This window comes from Podarcis vaucheri (genome assembly GCF_965113315.1).
Source record: "Podarcis vaucheri genome assembly, chromosome: 10".
Taxonomy (NCBI): domain Eukaryota; kingdom Metazoa; phylum Chordata; class Lepidosauria; order Squamata; family Lacertidae; genus Podarcis; species Podarcis vaucheri.
This window is the reverse complement of record NC_138748.1, coordinates 36,766,591-36,775,190: the sequence shown is the minus strand read 5'-3', so window position 1 is coordinate 36,775,190 and position 8,600 is coordinate 36,766,591. Positions and strand designations below refer to the sequence as shown.

The window sequence follows — 8,600 nt, the reverse complement described above, 5'->3', positions numbered from 1 at the left end:
CACATCTTTCTGAATGAGTTATTTTGCAACTAAAGTTTAAATATTGTTTGACAGTTTTACAGCTTTAGAAGTTTCCATGTCCCTCCCCCTCCAGAATACAGTGCCAGCAGGATTTTAGAGATGGTAGTACGGATCATATGGTAGATTTTGACAGACAAATCTGATTCCCCCTTTTCTATAATGCTGAAATAGCAATGTTGTGATTAATGAACGCACAAGCTGTTGTTTTTCTGTATTCTAGGAGACCATGATTCAGCATGACTAATCCTAACAATGCTTGTTCAGTGGTTTTCTGAACAATACAGACAATAACTGTCTGAAATTCTGAGGATAAGAGGGGCTCATTAAATGCAAGCATTGTGAGAGTTCAATTAATGCAATCATTTTCACTTAGTAGTCATGCTACCCAAATTTGACATTGGGACAAGAATGAATAAAGGAAACATTACCTTCTAAAGTATCTGAGTCCAATTCTTGCGTTGGACTTCCACTAAGCTTCAATAATATTTGCCCAGCTGATTCTCTAGTCAAGAGAGAGGAGGCTAGAATGGAAAATGATCAAGTCTTATCTTTCCTAAATTCAGAGGGTTGATTTTTGTTTTTTTTTTGCCTTTAGATATCTCAAGCAAAATGTGCACAAAGGACTTTAAATGAACTGTTTATATATCAAGTTTGCATGTGGTTTGGGATTTCTGTAATTAGCAGTGGCTGAATTCTTGTGAATGCTTGCAGTTTATTCCCAATTCTTTGGTCTCCAGATTTTCCAACACCGCACATCTCCTTGTTAAGCTTTGTTGCTTCCTGACCTTTCCAAGAAAAGAATGCTGCAGTCCTACATGAGCAGAAAGATGGTGTAAAGTAGCACCCAATTTAACCTGTCTTTCCCTGCTACATTGCTTTTGCATTGTAAGACAGGAATAGGATCATGGCACTAATCTCACATTCTGTTGCCTTTACAGTCACTGGAAACTTAAACCCGTTGTCTTGTGTGGACTTATTAGATGTGCCCATTCTTACAGGCACATCCTTATGGCTATATTTTTTCAGAATCTTCCTGAACACTTTGCATTCTAACTTACCTTGTACTTCCAATCAGAAAGAGAAGCAAGACAAGCACAGAATATATGTCAGCTTTGAGGCCAATAGAAAAACGTAATTATATTTTTTTTTGAGAAGGATCATATTTTAACATTCTAAAGATGCAGTATGTTGTTGAAACTGTTTCTCCCCCCCCCTTCCTAATTGGATGCTGTACATTTGAATTTCTAGGCCACATAACCCTATAGCTATGTTTCACATCTTGACAGCCCAAAGCAATTTAAATTTTTAATTCCAAAAGGCCTCATGCGTAATTCTTGTTAACTGGCTTGGACGGGGGCAGATACTCACATGCTTTTTTCATGCAGAAGTGTTCATTTTTGCAATTACTACCTTCTCAGCAATTTTGTAATTCAGTATGAGAAATATTGCATTGTGATAATGTGCAATATTAAGGCTTCATGTCTGCAAATGCTGGCATGCTAGCCGGGACATATTATTCACTCTAAAGGTTAAGCACCCTTAAGAGCAGAACGAGTTCCCTTCCCATTGCCAAAGAAGTTTAGTTTGCGGAATGAAAAGTGAGAGGAAGGGTATTATCACAGCTTGGCTATTTTTCTATAGGACTATCCAGCACCAACCAGGAGGTTCTCAAGCTAGGGTGTTTTTTTTTTGATGGAAATAAAGCAAACATTTTGACCCTTGATAAACAAAGGACAAACAAGTTATGAAGTGTATGTGCATATCATAGTAAAATAACCCTGGAAAAGAGCCCGGCCTGCTTTTATGTTCAACAACAGTCTGGATAAATCAGTAGGCAAAAACTCTTTCATAGCATGGAAACAACATTGTCACCTGCTGAAATCTGCAGGTAAAGTTTTGCTTGAACAAGGACCTGCAGTGACTAGTTCAAGACCCCTTCCTTCTCCACAGACCCTCTTGGGTGTTAAGATCTGCAGGGGGGAGCCCTCTTGGTAGTTATTTCCAAATAGAGGTACCTCTTTACCTTGGCCGTTGACACCTGAGGTGTGTGTGTTCAGGTCCCTTCCTATTCCGGAGATTGTAACCTGCTTTAAATCCTGAGTTTGAAATTGTTGCAAGCTGTCCTGAGACTTGCTGGTGAATGGTGGGTAGTCGTCGTCGTCGTCGTCATCGTCGTCATCATCATCATCATCACCACCATCATTTATGCTTATTGTTATGAGTTTGGGAAGGAAGAAGTAGGTTGTATGTGAGATCCTTCTCTAACCCCTGAATCCAGCAAGTGTTAAAATATAAATCTGGCCAGCTTCCTGTGTGACCCAGGTGATCACCTGGGTGATGGACCATTAGGAGAAAAGAGGAAAGGGGTCTCTGTGTGAGATGGCCAATGAGTTGGCCCCCTCTCAACTCAGAGATAGTTAGAAGGACAAGTCTGAGTTTAGAGTTAAAGTGGCAATGATGTGACCTGGAAGCAAAGCAGCAAGCTGGAGAGAAAGTCAGAGCAACATTTGAGAGCAATGTCTGAGTTCTGTTTGAATCCAAGGCTGTGACCCTTTTGGGGTGTTAATTCTGTGAACCCCTCATTTCCAAAAAGAAACATGGACCTTGAGGAAGCACCTGATATCCCTGGAATCTCGCACTACTCAGAGATTGGGGTAGTGTGCAACAATATACATGAGCACATACACAGTTTATGCACAAATACACTCTCTTTTGGATTCGTTTTCGTCATACATAAGCCTTTTCACAAGTCCATAGGGGAAATTGTTCAGATGACATGTGCAATCTGTGTCTGCTTCTGAAATGTGCACATAGCCCGTTTGAATTTTCTTTTGCCTGTTAAGAGGAAACAGTGCCAGCTGTTTGTGAGAGTGACTGGTGATGGTTCCTGTAGTGCCCAGAGCTATTCTAAGAAGCTCCTACACAAATGTGAAATTGCCTTCCCCTGAGACTCAGGGCTGCTTCACACATGGTAACATTTCTACATAGCAGGAATGGAATGTGACAATTTCTGTTTGGGGATTTTGTCATGGATGAAGGAACCTGAGGAAATTTCAAAACTCTTAAAACTTTAAAAAGAGAGAGTAAATGCCAATGTTTCACTGATGAGAGTCAGCACAATGGATAATAGTGTATTATCCCCTCAAACCCAATGATAGTGATGGTGCAGAGGAAGTTTTAATTTTACAAGGATGGTGCATTAAAAACAAAAGCAACATGAATGAATTTGGTTCTCAAAAGCAACGGGGTGCAAATGGTTATGGAACAGTAACCACTAGAGGGCAATATTAGCACATGTATGGAACTTTTTCATTAAACCTTCCCATCACAGTACTTAGGCGATAAAGAGTTGTAGTCCCGATTATCATTTACAAAGAAGTTTGTATGGAAATCTCATTTGCTATATTAGGGTGCCTTTTAAAAAGTATGTTTCAAAAGACTTTATTCTAGCAGAGAGGGGAATAGAAGAGAGAAACTGGAAGACAAGAGGAAGCAGTGAAGTTAGGATAAGGCAACTGGTAAACACCTGATTAGACTTGTCCTGTGTATTACATTGAGAAAGATTGTGAGGCATTTGCCTCCTGAACATACAAAAACAAATCTAATTTGTGGTGGGAGCACATGCCTTGTATGTGGAAGTTCTCAGGTTTATTAATATTCTCTTAAAAGAGACCTGGAAACACGGGATGTGAAAGAGCTGCTATTAGCCAGAGAAGGCAAAACAGCCTTACCAATTATAGTACAGCTCATGATAACCCAGGAATCCTATATACCATTTAAGGTTTTAAGTCATTAACGCCATAGACATTTCCACCTGAAACTGTGAAATGTTTCCTCCCTGCCTAGAGTTCCATGAGCCCTGATGTTTTCATAGGGATTCTTGTGCAAGCTGGCTCCCCATTTCACTTCAATAGATGGGGCAGTTCTGAAATCAATGAGAGAAAACTTGTCACACAAATCATTGCCGGTATCACTGCACATGAAAATGCTTGTAGACTGAGGCATTTGTATATGCCAGTAGTCCATGGTATTTGCTAGGGATGTGCATCAGGCTCTGAGTATACCATGTATACCCTGAATTATGATGTGAACCAAGGTGAGACCCATGTCAGGTGTCATTCTGATATTTGGCAGGTGCCATTCCCTCAGCAGGTTGACCATGCCTGCAAATTGCCACAATGCTGGCAGAAAATAAATACTTACAGGCTTCCTCTTTCTTTCTTTCTTTCTTTCTTTCTTTCTTTCTTTCTTTCTTTCTTATCAATTTAAATTTAAAGGTGCCCTGCATAATCATGCCCTGCTACAATTTGGGAAGGTTAATCTACTCTTGAAAGGTTGCCATGCATGCAGATTCTGTCCATTTTGGTGAAAAGGGAGGAGAGATTATAGCCAATTTTAGATTGCCCATTATAGTAAATGGGAGTGGCTCCCAAACAGCTCAGGCTACTTTGCAAAGCTACAGACACAACTACAAGTTGTTTTAAAACTACTTACAATTGCAGAAATAAGGTGGGTCCCAAAAATATCTGCCTCAGGTGTCAAAAGCCATGGCAAAGAGATGTGTCATCAGCAATTGTGAGAAGCTGTATAACAAAGGTGACACCACAGATATTTCCCTCTCCAGGACCACTGCTCCCCCCCCCACACACTCCAAGCTTCTAAGCATGGAGGAACTATCTAGGGGGACCCCACTGCCAATATTGGGACCCAAGAGAATCTGTAGGGAAGGAGGTGGTCTTTCAGGTACTTGGGACCTGAATTGTTTAGGGCTTGAAACACTAATGTGATAACCTTGAATTTGAGACAAAGGTCCGTATAGTTAAAGCCATGGTTTTCCCAGTAGTGATGTATGGAAGCGAGAGCTGGACCATAAAGAAGGCTGATCGCCGACGAATTGATGCTTTTGAATTATGGTGCTGGAGGAGACTCTTGAGAGTCCCATGGACTGCAAGAAGATCAAACCTATCCATTCTTAAGGACATCAGCCCTGAGTGCTCACTGGAAGGACAGATCGTGAAGCTGAGGCTCCAATACTTTGGCCACCTCATGAGAAGAGAAGACTCCCTGGAAAAGACGCTGATGTTGGGAAAGATGGAGGGCACAAGGAGAAGGGGGCGACAGAGGATGAGATGGTTGGATACTGTTCTCGAAGCTACCAGCATGAGTTTGACCAAACTGTGGGAGGCAGTGGAAGACAAGAGTGCCTGGCATGCTGTGATCCGTGGCGTCATGAAGAGTCGGACATGATTAAATGTCTAAACAACAACAAAAAGGAACTTTGGGGCTGGTGCGCACCCATAGCATCTACAACATCTCATATTGCCTGGAGAACGGCAATGCATTCAGGACTCTTTCTTCACAAAAGATTTGTCACCAGTGTTAAAAACAATAAATCTGTATTGGAAAAGCTGTGATGGTAGCTAAATATGGAACTCGACGCTAGGTGTGATCAATAACTATTGGGAAGTGGCAGTTTGTGTCAAGGTGCCGACACCTTTATCTCCACGTTGGAGCAAGAGCGTGTTCCACAGAGGAGTAACGGCAAGAAATCCCCCTCCGATAAGGTTATGGCAATGTTTCAAGTCTAAAAGCTAGCAGATGTTTAATATTTCTTTCCTCGAGGCCACAGCTACCCTGCTGTTTTGATTTAGCATGTTAGAAAAGCTCTCAGCATGGCCCAAGCTGAAACTGTGGCAGAATATACATCTTCAAAAGTTCAACTCATCTTTGTTCTCGCGTCTCCTTTGCCCTTGGTCGCGGTGCACGGTTTTGAAGCAGTGCTCCACAATGAATCTCAGAGGCTTTTCCTAGGCTTCTTCCAGTATTGTTGCGGGGAGGGGGGCAAGGCTAGGAAAATCCCTTTTAATTTATCAACAACAAACTTTAACCTGAAACATGCTCATTGTCATTAGCCGAATGGCAACTTCTCTCCTGGGATGAAGGAAAGCTTGGAGAGTGGCTGGTTGTTTTATTAGGACCGTGACATGGAAGGAAAAGGTTAAACCCCTTCTGTGTACATGCTATAGTCCCAATTCTGCTCCACCCTGTGTGGGTGCTGTTAAACCACATACAGAGAGATGTGAAATACATTTTTCATATTTCCTCTAGTTTGTGCCTTAGAATTTAGACTAGACGATGTAGACATTATTGGCTTAAAATTCAGCAAGATAAACCCCGCTAGCCTGCATTTCAAATTGTATTTGCATATTGTTGTGTACACCATAGAATCACAAACTTTGGAGGGACCATGAGGGTCATCTAGTCAACCCCCTCCTATGCTGTTGTGAACTGCCTTGGGATCTCTGGGTATAGAAATTTAATTAATTGATTATGATGAAGAAGATGATAAATGCAGGAATCTCAACTAAAGCATCCATGACCAATGGCCATCCAACGTCTGCTTAAAACCTCCAATGAAGGAGAGTCCACCATCTTCTGAGGGAGTCCATTCCACTTTTGCTGTCAAAGTTCTTCCTGATTTTGAGTTTGAGTCCTACCCTCCAGAGCAGGAGAAGCAAGCTTTCTCCATCTTCCATGTGACAGCCCTTTAGATATTTGAAGATGGCTATCATATCTCCTCTCAGTCTCCTCTTTTCCAGTCTAAACATACCAACTACCTCAACTGTTCCACATAAGGCTTGGTTTCCAGACCCTTGGTTTCCAGACCCTTGATCATTGTGGTTGCCTTTCTTTGCACACATTCCAGCTTGTCAATATCCTTTTTAAATTGTGGTGCCCAGAACTGGATACAATATTCCAGGTGTGGTCTGGCTAAGGCAGAATAGAGAGGTACTGTGACTTCCCTTGATTGGGGCACTTCTGTTGATGCAGCCTAGAATAGCATTAGCTTTTTTGCTGCTGCGTCACACTGTTGACTCACCATTGACAATGTTGGCTTGTGGTCTGCTAAGACCCCACGATCCTTTTCACATGTACTACTGGCAATCAAGGTGTCCCCTATCTTACATTTGTGCAGCTGGTTCATCCTGCCTAAGTGTAGAACTTTACTTTTGTCTTTATTGAGTTTCATTCCAGTACTTTGGGCCCTGTTCTCCAATCTGTTAAGGTCATCTTGAATCCTCATTCTATCTTCTGCAACATTAGCTACCTGCCCAGTTTGGTGTCATCTTCAAATTTGATGAGCATCCCCTCAATTCTTCCAGCCAAGTTGTTTATAAAGACATTGAACAACAATGGACCGTGCGACACCACACTTTTTACTTTTTTCCAGGATTTGGCCAGTCAAACAGCTACAAATCCACCTAACAGTTACCTTGCCCAGCCCACATTTTACAAGTTTCTCTGCAAGAATATCTTGGGGGTCTTTGTCAAAACCTTACTGAACTCAATATACACTACATCCCCAGCATTCCCTTGATCCACCAAGCTTGCAACTCTTATAGGGGGGGGGAACCAAAGATAAATGAGATTTGTATGTGTTTTGAAGTTGTGGTCTGTGGGCACAGAGGGGGTCTAACATTTTCAAGTTAGTAGCTTGAAGTTGATTTGGAGTGTGGGAAATGCATCAAAACACAGTATTACTCAAGGAACAACGTACTTAACATTGTGACTATATGGCTACACACACCAGTAGTGGGAGAAGAAGAAGAAGAGGAGTTTGGATTTGATATCCCGCTTTATCACTACCCTAAGGAGTCTCAAAGCAGCTCACATTCTCCTTTCCCTTCCTCCCCCACAACAAACACTCTGTGAGGTGAGTGGGGCTGAGAGACTTCAGAGAAGTGTGACTAGCCCAAGGTCACCCAGCAGCTGCATGTGGAGGAGCGGGAACGCGAACCCGGTTCACCAGATTACGAGTCTACCACTCTTAACCACTACACCACACTGGCTCTAGGGAGGGCACTAGATGCAGAGTAAATGGAAATGTGTAACCAGCCAGGGTTGCCACATCCTGTCTGATAGAGAATTCTGTGTCTCTTGGAAACCTGAATGCTCCAAAAACTAACAGTAGCTGGTCTGATGTAAGATACTGTATCAATATTATCTAGTTTGTAACCTTAATTAAGGCACTGAGTCAGGCCAACGATCCATATAGCTCAGTACAACCAGAACTGACTGACTCACATTTAGAGTAATCAAGCCAATGTTTTCCAACTCTGCTACACAAGGGGAATGTCTAGACGTAAGTGTTCACGCTTAGAATGAAATAGCTGCATGGCATCTGCTTCCATGAACTACCACTAGATGAAAGCATGCCCCAGTGCAGCAAAAGGGGAGACACCCCAGCACCCTTGTGAGATTTAAACAATGGCATACAGCTTTCTTTACCCACAAGGTAAAGTGCCTTCTGTCTGCCACACCAACTATTTTTTTTTTTTATAAAATTTTTATTAGTTTTACAAAAGTTTTTATAACAAACAAACATAAAAGAAAAACAAACAAACAAACAAATATAATTTCAAAATATCCTTTCATAGACTTCTTTCCTCGGACTTCCCCATACCTCCCCTTTCTGCATCCTCATGTCCAAATTTTATAGCAACTTATAAATATTCTTTCCCATCCTAATTCATCATAGTCCTTTCTTAATCTAATCTTATATTACTGCAACCCTTTGT

General features: G+C 41.7%; 1 long non-coding RNA gene across 1 annotated transcript in view; it reads right to left on the bottom strand.

Moving 5' to 3' along the window:
* Positions 1–8,600, bottom strand: part of LOC309542326 — a 257,491-nt gene that overhangs the window by 16,215 nt on the left and 232,676 nt on the right. The window lies entirely within an intron of this gene.